Source organism: Ochotona curzoniae, unplaced genomic scaffold (assembly GCF_017591425.1).
Source record: "Ochotona curzoniae isolate NIBS_2020 unplaced genomic scaffold, NIBS_Ocur_1.0 scaffold_4812, whole genome shotgun sequence".
NCBI classification, from domain to species: Eukaryota; Metazoa; Chordata; class Mammalia; order Lagomorpha; family Ochotonidae; genus Ochotona; species Ochotona curzoniae.
Window position 1 is genome coordinate 1,384,915 of NW_024467124.1, and position 17,264 is coordinate 1,402,178.

Sequence of the window (17,264 nt, forward strand, 5' to 3'; positions counted from 1 at the left end):
GATCTTCCGTCCGATGATTCACTCCCCAAGTGAGCGCAACGGGTCGATGCTATGCCGATCCGAAGCCAGGAGCCTCTTCCGGGTCTCCCACGCGGGTGCAGGTTCCCAAAGCTTTGGGCCGTCCTCGACTGCTTTCCCAGGCCACAGGCAGGGAGCTGGAAGGGAAGCGGGGCTGCCGGGATTAGAACCGGCGCCCATATGGGATCCCGGGGGTGCAAGGCGAGGACTTTAACCACTTGCGCCACCGCGCCGGGCCCGAAAAATGTATATTTTAAAAAGACTTTTGACACAACTGCCAATGTGCCTTATAATAATTTTCATTGATTCCAATAGGATAAAAAAATATTCTTTTAAGCATTGCTTCAAATATACTAAGAATTAACTTCTCAAACATTTCTCAAAAACATATGAAATATGTGTACCTCACTCCATCAGTTAATTTATTAGTAACACACTATTGATTGATTAATTCTTTTTTTGTTAACATGCATTTATTTTTGTTGGAAAGTCACATATACAGAGAGGAGGAGAAACAGAAAGAAAGATCTTCTGTTCGCTGATTCACTCCCCAAGTGACCGCAATGGCCGGAGATGTACCAAAAATCCAAAGCCAGGAGCCAGGAGCTTCTTCTGGTTCTCCCATGAGGGTGCAAGATCGCAAGGCTTTGGACCTCCGTCTACTGCTTTCCCAGGTCACCAAGCAGGGAGCAGGATGGGAAGTAGAGCTGCTGGGATTAAAACTGACACCCATAAGCCCAGTTCTATGTACCCATATGGCACGTGCAAGATAAGGACTTTAGTCCCTACACTACCACTCCAGGCCAAGTATTGGTTAATTCTACTAACCATCTATTCATCCTTAATTAACCATCTATTCATCCTTAATGAATTCCACCACAGAAGACTTTTCTTAAGCACCATCTTTCCAACAATGGTGACCTCAGTCAGTCAGAAAGATACAATATGTCAAACTAACTTATCAATGCATTATGCCAACCAAGAAGCCATCTCACAGAACATAGCAACGTTTTAAAGGATCATATACCTTCAATCCTTTTTACTGAAGACCTATTACACATAGAGGAAGCAAGTGCCTTTCCTTTGGAGTCATTTTGACTCCTCCTTATGGCTTTCTCAAACAAGCCAATGTGGGTTCCTTGCACTGTGAGGTTAACAATCTATGGAATTTATGCCTCTTCAATCATATTTTAGGAGTGTCTCCCTTGGATCCCACTGATTGCCTTTGGCCTGGGAGACAGTGGTGTTTAGTTATGAAAACGATTGCCAGAAAATAAAACAGTCGGGTTAAAATCACAAAATCACGTCTCAAATGGAAACCAGATGAAGACACACAAACCTACCAAGCATAAGCATTTAATACTACATAAATTTTGCTCGAATGCAGGGCTGTCTGCTTATCCACCGGGGCACTATGACAAAGAGACTAAGGAAGTTCACTTCCTAGACTTGTTTCCTTTAAGAACACAAGAGTAAATCTTTCTGGCTTGTTTCTCAACAAACATTAACGGCTTACATAATCGTCTGATGTTTTAAGATGCTTGGATTCCCCCTGTCTAGCAATGTAAATCTAGAGGAATTTTCAGTTGGCAAGTCAGTGAGAGCTGGTACTATTTTATGTCTTAGATTCAACACATCAGCACCCAAGTACAAATAGTTTAGCCCCTTGGTAACTGAATACATGTGAAAGTTCCCATACTTCAGCCTTGGTGGGTTTCTTTAAGTTGTAAAATAGGATTTTTTAATTACTTATTTTATAAGGGTGGCATAAAGATTAAGCAAGACTCAGACAATGCAGTCTATGTGTCTGGTACTTAATCTTCAAAAATGCTCCTTACTGTACAAAATAACTTATCTATCACTGGAAACTGGAAAGGAGTCCACAAAACACAACCCTACAGCCAGAGAAGTTCAGATCCCATGCTGAGCTCTGTGCTCTGAACCTTGCCAAGCTACTTTAATTGTAACACCAGGTATATCAGGCACCTTTGGAATGGAAATTTTCAATCTATCTCATATTCAAAAGGAAACATTCTCCCTCTTTTACTCCCTCTGCAGATTTATAGGTCCATTTGTCTCCTGGATACCCTTTCAAAATGCTATGCCAACTTTCTTCTAAAATCGGCTGGAGTTCTAAAAAACTGAATATCTTCCATGAATAACAAACAGGTTTTTGGTACGATTCTTCTTGTCTCTCATCTCTGCCATATTTTTCTGCTTCTCAAGAAAGAACAGAGGTCTAAGAGGAAGTTAACTGATTTCAACACAGTCTTTGATCCTACAGACAGACATTATCACTGACTAACATGTAAACACTTTTGTCCATATTTCATTATTATCACTTCTTCAAAGCCTGCCTCACACCACTAACAATCAAATCTGAGAGAGCAGTAACCTATGAGATCGGAGTATAAGTTCAAGTGGGCCTGATGAGGGGATGGCCTAGCCCCCTTTGACTCTTATTTACATTTTAATATCATGGCATGGATTGCAATGAGCAGGACCCACACTTAAGTGCAAAAAAAAACAGAGCCAATGTTTGTCTCTGTGAAACATCCTCACAAACAAGAAAGTTTATGCTGTAAAAAGGAATAGCCTGGCACTGCCCACTTGAACACTCAGAAACTGCATTCACTGCAATGATCATTTGGATTTTAAAGTAAATAGCAACTCAATTCTCCCATATCAATTCAGCCACTTATGTTCAGCATTTGCACTTGACTAATACACCGCATCTAACAAGATGTAGCAGATAACACACAAGAACTGATATCTATAAAGATCTTTGGATATAGTAAGTAAGGTTCTTAATGCTTTATGTAGACTAACTAGCATACGTTCCACATGAACTGTCAGAGGAAAATATCACACTATCTTTATTAATGGCACCAGGTTATAGGCACACAAAGGGCAAATTAACTCTAGCTAAAAAAGCAAGAAACTCTGATTTTACCAAATTTCAAGCTTTGATTATTTTATCTGGGTTATTAGTTAAGAATAAGTCTGTTTGGAATAATAATGCAAGATGAAAAACATTCAAAATTCTTATGGAAAAGAATGTGATTTTGAAGAAAGGTCAAATCTAATTTTCTATGTTCAAAATGAAATATCGGGGGGGAGGGGCTAGTTCTGTGGTATAGTGCATAGAGCTACCACCTGTGGTGCTGGTTTGTGTCCCAGCTGCTCAACTTCTGATCCAACTCCCTAATACAACAAGCAAAGCAGCAGAAGATGGCCCAAGTCCCTGGGTGTCTGCACCCATGTTGGAGACCTGGATGAAGCTCCTGATTTTTGTCTGGCTCATTCCTGGTCTTTGTGGTCATCTGGGGAGTGGGCCAGCGGGTAGAAGAATACTCCGTGTCTGCTTGTCTCTCTGCAGCTGAGACATGAATGCCTTAAATCAATTAAATGTCTTAAATAAGCAAAATTTTCAAAAACATTTAAAATAGACAAAAAAATAAGACAAAATGTGAATTCTGAGTCCAGTGTATAACAACAAAGAATGTGGATCTCTGCATTGGACAGAACATAATCCAAAAACAACTCTAACTGGTGATTTGTTGCTGCTACACTTATTTTAATTACACTGTGGAATATCTTTTTTGTTTGTTTGCTTGTTTGTTTAAAAAAAGAAGAGAGTGATAGAAAGCCCCATGTGCAAACTCACTCTCCAAATGACAGCAACAGGAGCCAGGCCTGGGCAAGAAGTCAGTTACAGGAAATCCAGTGCAGATCTACCACAGGTGGGAGGGACCAAACTACTGGAGCCAGTACCTGCAGCTCTTGGGTACACAGCAACCACAAGCTGGAATGTGGAGCAGAGCCAGGCCTGGGATCCAAGCACTCTGATACGGATGCTGGCAACTGCTGCACCAAACTAACAGCCTTGTTCACAGGTCTTTATTAGAAAAGGAAACCTGGAAATATGCAAATGGGGAATTGCTAAAACTGATTTTAACCAAGATGCCATAGTGTAAAACAGCATTTTTTTAAGAAAATGCTAACTTATTTTATATTTTCCAAGTAATAATACAGAATAATCTCAGATTTTGTATGCAATTTATCCAATATACATCGCTTGGGGTAACAAAGGTTTATACCCTTTCCATTGTGCTATTTTTTGTGTTATTTGTGCTTATTTGTACTATTTTAATTGTGTTATTAATTGGTAACACAATAATAGTGACATGATTCAGAGCATCACAATGTAAATACGTGAAATATGTGTGAAATATGTGATATGGCAATGTATCATGACTCACAAGGATCTACTCTAGGAATACTAAGTTTGCTTAAAAGCTAAAAATCAAGTTTGAGGAACAGGAAATACATGATTATCTGATGGGCAAGGACAAAGCATCTGCTAAAACTCAACACTTCATTTTAAAAACACTCAGCAACCTTTCTTTTTCTTTATTTTAAAGATTAATTTTTTTTTATTGGAAAAGCCAATCTACAGAGAAAAGCAGAGACACAGAGAAAGATCTTCCATCCACTGGTTCACTTCCCAAGTGACCACAATGGCCAGAGCTGAGCCAGTGAACCTTGGAGCCAGTAGCTTCTTCTGGGTTTCCCACACAAGTACAGGGTCCCAAGGCTTTGGGCCATCCTTGGCTGCTTTCCCAGGCCACAGGCAGGGAGCTAGATGGGAAGCAGAGAAGTCGGGACACAAACCAGCAGCCATATGGGATCCTGGCACTTGGAAGGGGAGGATGTTAGCCAATTGATCCATTGTGCTGGACCCAATAAACTTCCTTTGTAAAGAAAAAACAAGTCTGAGAAATCCACAGCTAACACCATTCTGAAAGACTGCAAGTTTTCCTACTAAGAATAGAAACAAGAAAACGATGTCTGTTCTGCCCATTTCTAGCCCACACTTTCGTTGGGGATTCCAGCCATGACAATCACGCACGAAAAACAAAAGCATCCAGACTAGAAAATGGAAACTGTAAGTTTATAATGGAAGATGACATTATTTTGTTTATAAAAACAACTAAGAGTTCATGCACACATGAAAAAAACTCACAGAGAGAGTTAATATGAAAGCTCACAATATCTCAGGACAGAGATTGCTGTAGAAACTCAACTGCCCTGGGGAGGAACAAGCCAAAACTGAAACTGAGAAAATAGTTCTATTGATATCAGCAGCAAAACAGAACACGTAGACTGAATTTTACCCTCAAATCGTGTAAAATGTGTATTCTGAAAATGACATACGCTATTGAAGGACGTTTTAAAAGACTAAAATAAAAGAGAAGACATTTCATGTTCTCAGATCAGAAATCCTATGTTGATATGATGGTATTAACTCCATGCCGAAGCAATGAAGAGATTCCACACCATCCTTATCAATATCCCAGCTGATAGTTTCAGGCAGATAGTGACAAACTTATTGTCAAATCCACAAGAAAATAGAAAGGATTCAGAAGAATCAAAAACAAAACAAACAAACAAAAAACAAACAGGGCAGGTGCTTGGTCAGCAATTAAGATATCTGTGTCCTGCCATCAGAACGCCTGGGATTATTATCTGCCTCAACTCTACTCCACTTCTCGCCAGTGCACACGATGGAGGCAGCAAGGAGCTAGCAGCGATGGCCTGAAGAACAGGACTCCTGCCACCTGCACGGGAGATCAGGATCACAGAGTTGTCAGATCCAGCTGGGCCTGGCGAGACCTGCCTACTGAATTCAACACTTACAGAGCGAACTACTGAGTGAAAGCTCTTTCTCTCAAATACTTTTTTTAAATGCAAAAAGCAATACTAAAAAAAAAAAAAAACAAATTTGGAAGATTCACAGATCCTAGTTTCAAAATGTATTACAAAATCACAGTAATCACAATAGTGTAGGACTCACAGAGGGACAGATACAAAGATGAAATGAACAGAATTGCCCATCCAGAAATACACCTATGCGTCTTTGGTCAACGGGATTTTTACCAAGGATGCTGAAGCAACTCAATGGAAAAGACTAGTCTGTCTACAGAAGGTGCTGTAATAACTGGATATCCACATGTAAAAAGAACTGTTTTACCTCCACAAATATCAACTCAGAGATCTATATGAAAAATTAAAACTATAAAACCCTTTGGAGAAAATATAGACTTGACCCTTTGTCATCATTAATGAGGCAAAGTATTCTTAGGTACAACACCAAATGAGATACGTGGCATAAATGCCAAATGAAAAATACGAAAAGATAACCCACAGACTTTATGGAAACATTTCCAAAACATGTCTGATAAGGGATTAGTATCTTGATACATACAAACATCTCTTACAATAAAAAACTCAACAACAATGGAAAAATTATGAGTAGATGCACTCTCCAAATCATATAGAAATGGCTATAGCACATGGAAAGATACTCAATATCATTAGCTAAACCACAGAGGGAGGTGCAAAGAAAACCTAGATAAAATTCACAGTAGCATTACTCACAATAGCTCAGCGGTAGAAACAACTTGAAAGTCTGCTGTCTAATGAACAATCATGTGAAATGTGGCATTTCCACTCAATGGAAGATCATTTGACTTCAAAAGCTTGGGCAGTACTGACATATGCTACAATATGGAAGAAACTTGAAACATTATGCAACGTGAAAGAAATCAATTGCCAGAACCAAAGAATGCAGCTGCTTTTAAATGAAATGTGTAGAGCAAGCAAATCTATTGAGATAGCAAGTAGATTCAGGGATGTTGAGGGCTACGCGTGAGCGTCAGAGGGAACTGAGAACCACGTGTATGGGATTTGGGGGAGAAGAGGGACAGAGCAAAAACAAGTTGAAATTAATTATGGTGGTAGTTAAACAACTCGGTGAATGCAACAATCACTGAATCATACAGCTTAAATAAGCTGTATATTAAATGGATTATAACTCAGTCTGTTTAAATTGCATATAGTTTAAAAGATATGAAAATATGCATTAGAAGGTGAACATTGGGCTCAGCAGGGAAGACCCCTTTCCAGGGTGGGTGTTCGGCTCAGTATTAAGCTGCAACAGGATGCCTGCATCCCACGTCAGGTTGCCTAATTCCAGTGCTGACTACTGTGCTTTAAGTCCTGCCTCCCGTTATTACATGCCCTGGAAGACAGCAGGTGATGGCTTAAGTACTTGGGTCCCTAGAGGTCCAAATCTAGTCCTGGCTGTAGTAGGCATCTGTGTAGTAAAGCTGTAAATGGAAGATCTCCTTGTGACAGTGTCTCTCTCTCTCTCTCTCCCCCTCTGTCTCTTTGTCTCACTCTCTCTGCCTCTCAAATAAAAATAAAAGCAAATTAATTGGTTAAAAAAGATACCCACATTCTGTACAATGGGTACCTGGGTTTAAGGCACAGCTTAACTCTTAACCACAAATCTTGCTAAAGCTGCACACTGGAGGGGGCAGATGTACTAGCTCAGGAGATTAGTTTTCTGCGTCCCACATGGAAGACCTGGGTTGTGTTCCCAGCTCCTGACTCAGCCCCGGCCTTTGTGTGCACGTGTCGGGAGGTGGGGGGCGGAGTAGTGAAGCAGCAAGTGCATGCCCTCTCTTTCTCTGCCTCTCAAATTAATTAAATAAAAACATTAATACCATATCATAAATACAGGATTTTCCACAAATGCAAGTCCATAGCATATTTAAAATAGGAGACAAAATAATGAAGTTGATAAAATGCTTCTTTGCTTTCTTTTATCAGGATTACTGAACCAAATTTAAAATAGATTTTCATGTGCATATCAAGCACAAGAATTATCTGTGTTTATTAGAAGTGGTCTTCAGCTAGAGAGATGCTGATTGTGCACAGCCACTTCCACATTTCAAGCTGAGCCTGCATCTTATTGTTACCACAGTAAAATCAACTTTATGAGCAACTCTATACTTGTATCAGAGCAGCCCCTATTATAAAAATGTTGTAATGTTTACACATAAATGTATATGAATCGAAACAGAAGCCTTTCCAGTAAACTAAATGACATTCTGCTATTCCAAATCCATCTGGGGAACACAGCCTTGGATATGAAATATTTATGCTCCTATAGGACTTAAATTTAAGAACCAAAATTTCAAAATAATTGATTATTACTTAAAATCTTGATAGGAAATCCCGTAAAATATTACCTGTTACACTTTCCATTTTAAGAGCCAACCACTGCCTTCCTTAAAATCTCTATTTGCATGTTTTCCCCATAAACTCAGAGACTGTGGAAAAGATAACTACAGAGGGGCTATCACCAAAACCATTTGAAGTTCACGGTTCAAAATGCTGTTGTATCATCATCCAGGTACAGAGACTGCTTTACAATTCTGTGCTTCCTACCAGCAGTTCAGAAAGCCAATTAGGTATTAGCCCAGATCTTCTCCCAAGGAGACAACATAAGCACCGCTTCCAGGGCCCTAGGAAGCTGGCTCCTCAGGAATGAATAAAACTGCAGGAGACACATTACAGGAATGCACTGGCAGACAGATAAGCATTAAGTCTTTATGTCTTTGCTGAATACAATGTCTTAGAGCCTGTGGAATAGAAGGGGCTGCACCCCAGGAGCTATTATGTTGACTAATGGCCAGATGTAAAAAAGAAAAAAGGAACCCAAGACACACTGGAGAAGCCCTGAGCAGGGCTGGCTGCAGTCGCCACACCTGTGCAACACCTGCACCCAGCACAGCATCTGCTCACAGTGAGACTTGCTAGGACTCAGAGCATCGTAGCCATGCGATTTCTGGACAGAATTTTTTCAACTTCCCCATCAGAGGTGAATCAGAGGCCAGGAACTTTTATGCAGAGCAGATGATTCCCTGGCACATTTCCAAACTGAAGGCTGTTTCCTTTCAGGATTTGGCCAAGTTCCAACGCAGGTAATTATATTCAGCTGCCTACATTCACCCTGCTGTTTCAATTAGGTACAGCCTTGTGCGTTTCCCTGCCTTTTCTGGGGAAGAGAGAGAGATTCTTCAACTCCCCAGTCCTGCTGACACAGACTCGAAGGCAAATTTGACGGGCTGCCAAAGTGATGTCTGCCTTAGTAACAAGTGAGATCACTTCTGTATGTTAACTTCTGTGTGGTGACAAGCATCCTGGCTCCCAAATACAGACATCAAAGAAAGCGAGCTCCTTTGGATGGTCTTAGACAATTGCTCTATGAGATTCCATCAGATAATTACCACATAGGCCTTCTTTATGATTGTGGCAGGGAGCACTCCAACATCCATTCAGATCCAGGCAATGGAAAGCTGAGATATCCCTAAAAGTGTTTATCGCTCCAATACTGGAGATTAACCCATTTTCCCAAGAGTAAGGTATGGGCCATAAGCAGAGATCCAAGAAATGTTTGAACTGGTCATTTCTCTTTAACGGCAGGGAATGCTAAAACTAAATCAGGCTGCCATCCTCCCAATGGCCTACAATTTAAAGTCTGACAGTATCAACTCTGGGCAAGGATACAAGTGGAAATAAAAGCTCCATATCCTACTGGTAAAAAGATAAACTGGCTCAGACACTTTTCATAGCAATTTGGCAGCATCTAGCAAAACCAAAAATACATTTCTCCTACCTCCCAGTGAAGAACCTCAGTATCAAAATCCCAATCATTTGCTCATGGCTCATTGCTACTAAGAAACTATGTGAGCTTGCATGCTAAAAGGCTTATGTGACCTTTAGCAGTCTATGCAACCTTTAGACTGATGAGTCCCGATTCTTATGAATCAAAGCCCACCTAAGTCTGGTTATCTCACAGGTGGCTCCAGGTTACTAAGTAGGTGCTTCCCTTAGTTGCTGGAGGCATGGGCTGTCCAGCAGAGATAGGTAGGGAATGTGTGCTATTTCCCCTCACCTTGCAGGCTATTGTGAATTGCCCCTTCTCAAGCTATTGTGGACTGTATAAAAACCCTATGAATGTTCTGTTTGGGACTCCTTAATAAACTTTAAACATGCCTGGTGGCTTGCACCTGTAAGAGCTTAGAATAACCGCTTGATTTTGCTTCTGTATATTGCTTTCTGCTGAGCAAGAGTAGAGCCATGTTGGAATAAATATAGAAAAGCTATTTCATGAAGGAAGTAAAAGTTTCAGTTTCCCAGACATGAACAAGGCAGCTGCAGGAATAAAAGAGATAAGGTAGCAAGGCCGGAGCAGGCAGCTGCAGGAATAAAAGAGATTCTAATCTTAAAGTAAAATGCCAGCTGTTATGCGAAGTTTGCGGTTTTGTCCTTTAAAAAGGTGCTTTAACCTGCTTGGGGCGCACAGAGTCCTGGATGCCTCCAGAGACTCTGTTGCCCATTCGCGAATGTTCAATAAAATCCTCATGCTTATTGCAGCCTCTGCGTTTGACTTGTTTTGCCAATGACGGTGTGACTCCCCTCCACGGGGTTGGACTCTCCCTGAGTCTAACATTTTGGTGCATTGGCCGGGAATGGAGCGACCGTCTTCAGCAAACAACTCTCGCAGAGGGAGGTAAGACCGATCGGAAAGTGTGTTTTTTGTTTTTGTGTTGTTCTGTACTGTCCTTGTCCCCCCCCCCCCAGTCTTTGAACGGTACCGGTTTGATCTTGTACGCCGGGGGACGCTCCGGTGCCTTGCAGACGGGGTGAAGATCTTCACCCTCGTCTGGTCTTGTACGCCGGGGGACGCTCTGGTGCCTTGCAGACGGGGTGAAGATCATGTCACCCTCGTCTGGCCTTGTACGCCGGGGGACGCTCCGGTGCCTGGGAGACGGGGTGAAGATCACTTCACCCTCGTCTGGCTTTGTACGGTCGACCTTCTTGTATTTTGTATCGGGCCCTTAGGAAATCTTGCATCGCGCGAATCCTGTTTGTGTCATTTGTTTTGTAATTATTGTGTGTGGTCTTTTGTCTTTAATTATGGAACAGACTGTGACGATTCCCCTTAGTTTGACTCTTGACCATTGGACTGAAGATAAGGACAGGACTCACGACCTCTCCCTCCCGGTTAAGAAAAGATCTTGACAGACTTTCTGCTCTGCAGAAGGGCCCCGTTTTCAACCTGGGCTGGCCGAAAGGAGGCTCTTATCATCCAAACAGTTTAAAGGATTGTTTTTCCAACAGGTCCAAAAGGCCACCCTGATCAGCAGCCTTATCCTGGTTTGAAATCTGTCTCAGAATCCCCCCATGGATCCGTCCCTGGTTTTCCCTTTGCCCGGCACAGGTACCAGCTGCGGCTGCCCAGAGGTCAGCAGATTGACCCAAGAAGACTTTGATAGGATCCTCCTCCTGTTTCATTCTCTCTGAGGGACTGGCTGTGGGAGTAGACAGGCCGGGAACCCCAGGCCTCCCTGTGCCCTCCTCGCCTCTGCCCTCCCAGCCAGCCCCATGCAAATCCCCACAGGCAGGCTCCGGGGGCTCCTGCTCCCAGCACGCCTAGAGTCTACAGATAACTTTTGTAACAAGCCAGATGATATTTAATGTGCTGTGTAAAAACTCTTGTTCATAGTATTTATAGTATTAATGACCTCTTGTAAGTTTCCTGGGGGCCACCCAGTAAAAGATTTAGTTTGTTCTGAGAGGGTCTACAACTGGTGATGCCGAAAGTGTCTTGCCTGCAGCCCTTGGGTCCTGGCTGCTGGTTCCTGTGTGTTTAGACCAAGCCTAGTCTGCATTGCTTTGCTATAAACCTGTCCTGCAGTGTGAAGAGTGGCTGGAGTTTAGGGCTGTAGAGACAAAACCATCGGGGCATCCCGACCAGTTACCGTATATCTTGGTATGGGAGGACCTCGTGGTTAATCCCCCGCCGTGGGCTCAACCTTTTCTCATCGCACCCTGTCCTCCTCCTCCTCCTTCTCCAGAATTGCCGGCGCCTTCAGCTCTGCCCCAACCCCAACCCTCTGCTCTTGTTTCCCTCTGTCCGCTGGAAGCTACTCGTCCTCGACCTAAGCCTGTCCTGCCTGATGATAGTCAGATGGACCTATTAATGACCTCTGAACTTCCTCCACCTTATCCCCAGGAGCATCAACCTGAAGGAGAACCCCCAAGAGGAAGACCGGGGGAGATGGGCTCTCCAGACACCACTGTAAATGAACAGCCTGAAGCCAGATCCCCAATCCATACCAGGTTGCGGCTACGCAGGGCTCAATTAAAGGAGGGAGAAAGAGGAGAAGGGCAATGGTCTTCACAATTGTACCCCTTGAGAATTGTAGGGGGGCAGGTCCAGTATTGGCCTTTCTCTGCCTCTGATTTGTATAATTGGAAAACTCATAACCCTCCTTTCTCCCAAGACCCCCAAGCATTAACAGGTCTCATCGAGTCCATCTTGTTGACGCACCAGCCGACTTGGGATGATTGTCAGCAGCTGTTACGGACTCTACTGACCACAGAAGAAGTCCAACGGGTGCTGATGGAGGCCAGAAAGAATGTCCTTCGGGCTGATGGGCAGCCCACCCAACTTCCAAACGAAATTGATGAAGTGTTCCCCTTGTCCGACCTAATTGGGACTTCAACACTCCAAATGGTAGGGAGCGTCTCCGTCTTTATCGCCAGACTCTGTTGGCAGGTCTCAAGGGTGCCGGAAGGCGACCCACTAATTTGGCTAAGGTAAGAGCAGTTCTACAGGGAGCTGGGGAGACTCCCGCGGGATTCTTAGAAAGACTAATGGAAGCATACCGCATGTATACACCGTTTGATCCGGCAAGTGAAGATAGGCAGGGGGAAGTGATTATGGCTTTCATAGGACAGTCGGCACCAGACATTCGAAATAAGTTACAAAGACTAGAAGGATTGCAGAATTATAGCTTGCAGGACTTAGTAAAAGAGGCAGATAAAATTTTCAATAAGAGAGAGACTCCGGGAGAGAGAGAAGAGAGACTAAGAAAGATGCAGGAAGAAAGAGAGGATAAGAGAGATAAGCGACGGAATAAAGAACTGAGCCGTATCTTGGCCACTGTAGTTCATAACAAGCAAATAACATCCCAGGGAACTGAGATAGGGAGACAGTTTAAGGAACAGGGAGGTGAGCGGCGAAACCGTTTAGGGAAAGATCAATGTGCTTACTGTAAAGAAAACGGCCATTGGGCAAAGGATTGTCCCAACAATCCTAGAAACAAGAAAAGGCAGACCTCAGTTTTGACTTTAGAAGACTAGGCCAGTCGGGGCCAGGAGCCTCCCCCTGAGCCCAGGCTAACTCTGTCTGTGGGAGGCAAGCCCACCACGTTTCTAGTAGACACCGGGGCTCAACATTCAGTTTTGACAACTACTGATGGACCTATGAGCCAGAAGACCTCGTGGGTACAGGGAGCCACAGGAGGACGCGCGTACCGGTGGACGACTGATCGGCGGGTCGACTTAGCTACAGACTGAGCCCGGCGAGCCAACCTTTATTTGCTTTTGAATGGAGAGATCCGGAACATGGAGTAAGTAGGCAACTGACTTGGACTCGATTGCCACAAGGCTTCAAAAATTCCCCCACCATCTTTGATGAGGCCCTACATCAAGACTTGGTGGCATTCAGATTAAATAACCCCAATCTGACTCTCCTCCAATATGTAGATGATCTCTTGCTGGCAGCACCTACCAGAGAGGCCTGCCTAGAAGGGACAAGGGCCCTGTTACGTGAATTGAGAGCCCTAGGATATCGGGCATCTGCCAAGAAAGCCCAGATATGCAGAGAGGAGGTAACCTACCTAGGATATGTCATAAAGGGAGGAAAAAGATGGTTAACTGAAGCCAGGAAAGCTGCGGTGGCGTCTATACCAGTCCCAAGGAACTCCCGACAGGTACGTGAGTTTCTGGGAACGACAGGATTCTGCCGGCTGTGGATACCTGGGTTTGCGGAGCTGGCCGCTCCCTTGTACATGTTAACGAAGGAAAAAAAAAACTCCTTCATCTGGGGAAAAGAACAACAACGGGCTTTTGATTGCATTAAAGAGGCCCTCCTAACGGCACCGGCCCTGGGACTGCCTGATGTCACAAAACCATTCACACTGTATGTGGATAAGGCCAAAGGAATTACAAAAGGAGTATTGACTCAGTCCCTAGGCCCTTGGAGACGACCGGTTGCCTACCTTTCAAAGAAACTAGATCCAGTGGCCTCAGGGTGGCCCCCTTGCCTGCGCATGGTAGCAGCTATTGCGACCCTGCTCAGGGACGCAAACAAACTAACCCTGGGACAGAAAGTCACAATAATAGCTCCACATGCTGTGGAGTCGGTTGTCCGCCAACCGCCAGACAGGTGGCTTTCAAACGCCCGCATGACTCACTACCAGGCTTTGCTCTTAGCTCCTGAACGCATTACTTTTGGACCAGTTGCTACGCTCAATCCCGCTTCCCTATTGCCGGAGCCGGGAACGGCCAAGGATGCCCCCCATGACTGCTCCCAGATTCTGGCCGAAGTTCATGGGACTCGTGAAGATCTAACTGACCAGCCTCTACCAGATGCGGAGGTAACCTGGTTCACAGATGGCAGCAGCTATGTCACCGAAGGGACTCGGCGGGCAGGAGCAGCAGTGGTGAGTAACAATGACTCCATAGTCTGGGCCAGTGCCCTAGAGCCAGGGACGTCGGCCCAGCGAGCTGAACTAATAGCCCTCACAAAGGCTCTAGAACTGGCGGCGGGAAAAGTAGCAAACATCTATACTGACAGTAGGTATGCTTTTGCTACGGCCCATGTGCACGGTGAGATTTATCGCAGAAGGGGCCTCTTAACTTCAGGAGGACGAGAAATAAAGAACAAGCAAGAGATAATAAACCTCTTAAGGGCACTATTCCTTCCAAAAAGACTGAGCATTATTCATTGTCCGGGCCACCAAAAAGGAACAGATCCAGTAGCTAGAGGAAATAGACTGGCAGACCAGACTGCAAAAACTGTTGCCACTGAGCCAATCTCAGCCCTACCCCTGGAAATAAACTCAAAAATGGGACCCGAAGAGACCAGGCAAAACACAGATGACATAGTCTGCAACTGGGGAGTTCCATTTAAATATACTGATAATGACAGAGCTCTCATTAAAAAACTCGAAGGGGAGTGGGATGCTAAGTGCAAAGCATGGAGAAAAAGGAGACAAGGTCATCCTGCCCTATCGCATAGCTACTGAAATCATTGAACACCTCCACCGCCTCACTCATTTGAGCCGGAGAAAAATGCACGCTCTACTTGCAAATGAGAAATGCCCGTTTATAACTCCTGACCTGCAGTTTCTTACTCAAATTACAGTGGACCAATGCAAGCCTTGTGCCCAGGTAAACGCAGGGCGACTAAAACTCCCCCAAGGAGCCCGTGCCCGAGGACACCGACCGGGAATACAATGGGAAATAGACTTTACTGAAGTAAAACCGGGACTGTATGGTTATAAATATCTCTTAGTTTTTGTAGACACCTTTTCAGGCTGGGTAGAAGCCTACCCCACGAAGAATGAAACGGCCACGACAGTCGTTAAAAAAACTCCTTGAAGAAATTTTTCCCCGGTACGGATTGCCGCAAGTATTAGGGTCAGATAACGGTCCCGCTTTCGCCTCCCAGGTAAGTCAGGGGGTGGCCAAGAGTTTGGGGATTCATTGGAAACTACATTGTGCTTATCGACCCCAGAGTTCAGGCCAGGTAGAAAGAATGAATAGAACTCTAAAAGAGACCTTGACTAAATTAGCCCTAGAGACTGGCGGAAAAGACTGGGTACGACTCCTCCCTATGGCCCTTTTTCGAGTGCGCAACACTCCTGCATATCATGGGCTGACTCCCTTTGAAATATTATATGGGAGCCCACCACCGGCATCCTCTTTCTGTGATTTTGATCCTACCATGTTCCCCCATCCACCCTCGTTACAGGCGCATCTCCAGGCTCTCAGAGCAGTGAGAGAGTACATCTGGAAACCGCTTGCAGAGGCCTACAAGGACAAAGACATTCCACCGTGCCCTCACCCGTTCAAGGAAGGAGACCAGGTGTATGTCCGGAGACACCAGGCAAAAACCTTAGAACCACGGTGGAAAGGACCCTTTACTGTCCTACTGACTACTCCAACCGCCCTGAAAGTCGACGGAATTGCCGCCTGGGTACATGCCTCCCACGTGAAACACGCCAAGGATCAGCCAGCAACAGGGACTACAGGGACTGACCAGGAACCAGAATGGAAACTTCAACGAACCCCAAATCCTCTAAAGGTTCTTAACGTCACCAAAGACTTCTGTGTGCTTGTTCAATTGTGGCCAAGAATAACGTACCTTCCGTCTGAGACTGTTCTAGCTGCCTATGAACATCCAGGGAGGGCCAAGCGAGAGCCTGTCTCTATTACTCTAGCCGTGTTACTAGGTACAGGAGGAATAGCCGCTGGCATAACCACCGGAGCAACTGCTCTGTCGAGAACAGACTATTACCAAGGACTACACCAGGCTATGAATGAAGACCTACAGGCCTTAGAACAGTCAGTCAGAGGACTAAAAGAGTCTCTTACCTCTCTGTCTGAAGTAGTGTTGCAAAACAGGAGAGGACTAGATTTGCTATTGTTAAAAGAAGGAGGATTGTGTGCCGCCTTAAAGGAAGAATATTGTTTCTATGCTGACCAAACTGGAAGTGTGACTGAGACTTTAGATCGACTCAGAGACAGATTAAATAAAAGACAGAAAGAATTGTCAGCCCAAAAAGGATGGTTTGAAAACATGTTCTCTCAATCACCCTGGCTAACCACTCTCATCTCTGCTATAACAGGACCTTTAATATTGTTATTACTCCTTTTAACTATAGGACCTTGCATTATTAATCGTTTATTACAGTTCATAAAAAAAAAAAGATTGTCAATAATTCAAGCCTTTGTATTAACCAGCCAATATCAGCCTGTACAAGAAAATGCCTGCTAATGCTTATATTTTAAGATAAAAATATGTCCTAAAAGAAAAGGGGGGAATGTAAGAGCTTAGAATAACCGCTTGATTTTGCTTCTGTATATTGCTTTCTGCTGAGCAAGAGTAGAGCCATGTTGGAATAAATATAGAAAAGCTATTTCATGAAGGAAGTAAAAGTTTCAGTTTCCCAGACATGAACAAGGCAGCTGCAGGAATAAAAGAGATAAGGTAGCAAGGCCGGAGCAGGCAGCTGCAGGAATAAAAGAGATTCTAATCTTAAAGTAAAATGCCAGCTGTTATGCGAAGTTTGCGGTTTTGTCCTTTAAAAAGGTGCTTTAACCTGCTTGGGGCGCACAGAGTCCTGGATGCCTCCAGAGACTCTGTTGCCCATTCGCGAATGTTCAATAAAATCCTCATGCTTATTGCAGCCTCTGCGTTTGACTTGTTTTGCCAATGACGGTGTGACTCCCCTCCACGGGGTTGGACTCTCCCT

General features: G+C 44.1%; 1 protein-coding gene across 3 annotated transcripts in view; it reads right to left on the reverse strand.

Moving 5' to 3' along the window:
• The window catches only part of PTPRM (protein tyrosine phosphatase receptor type M), a 773,655-nt gene that overhangs the window by 441,760 nt on the left and 314,631 nt on the right, over positions 1-17,264 (reverse strand). The window lies entirely within an intron of this gene.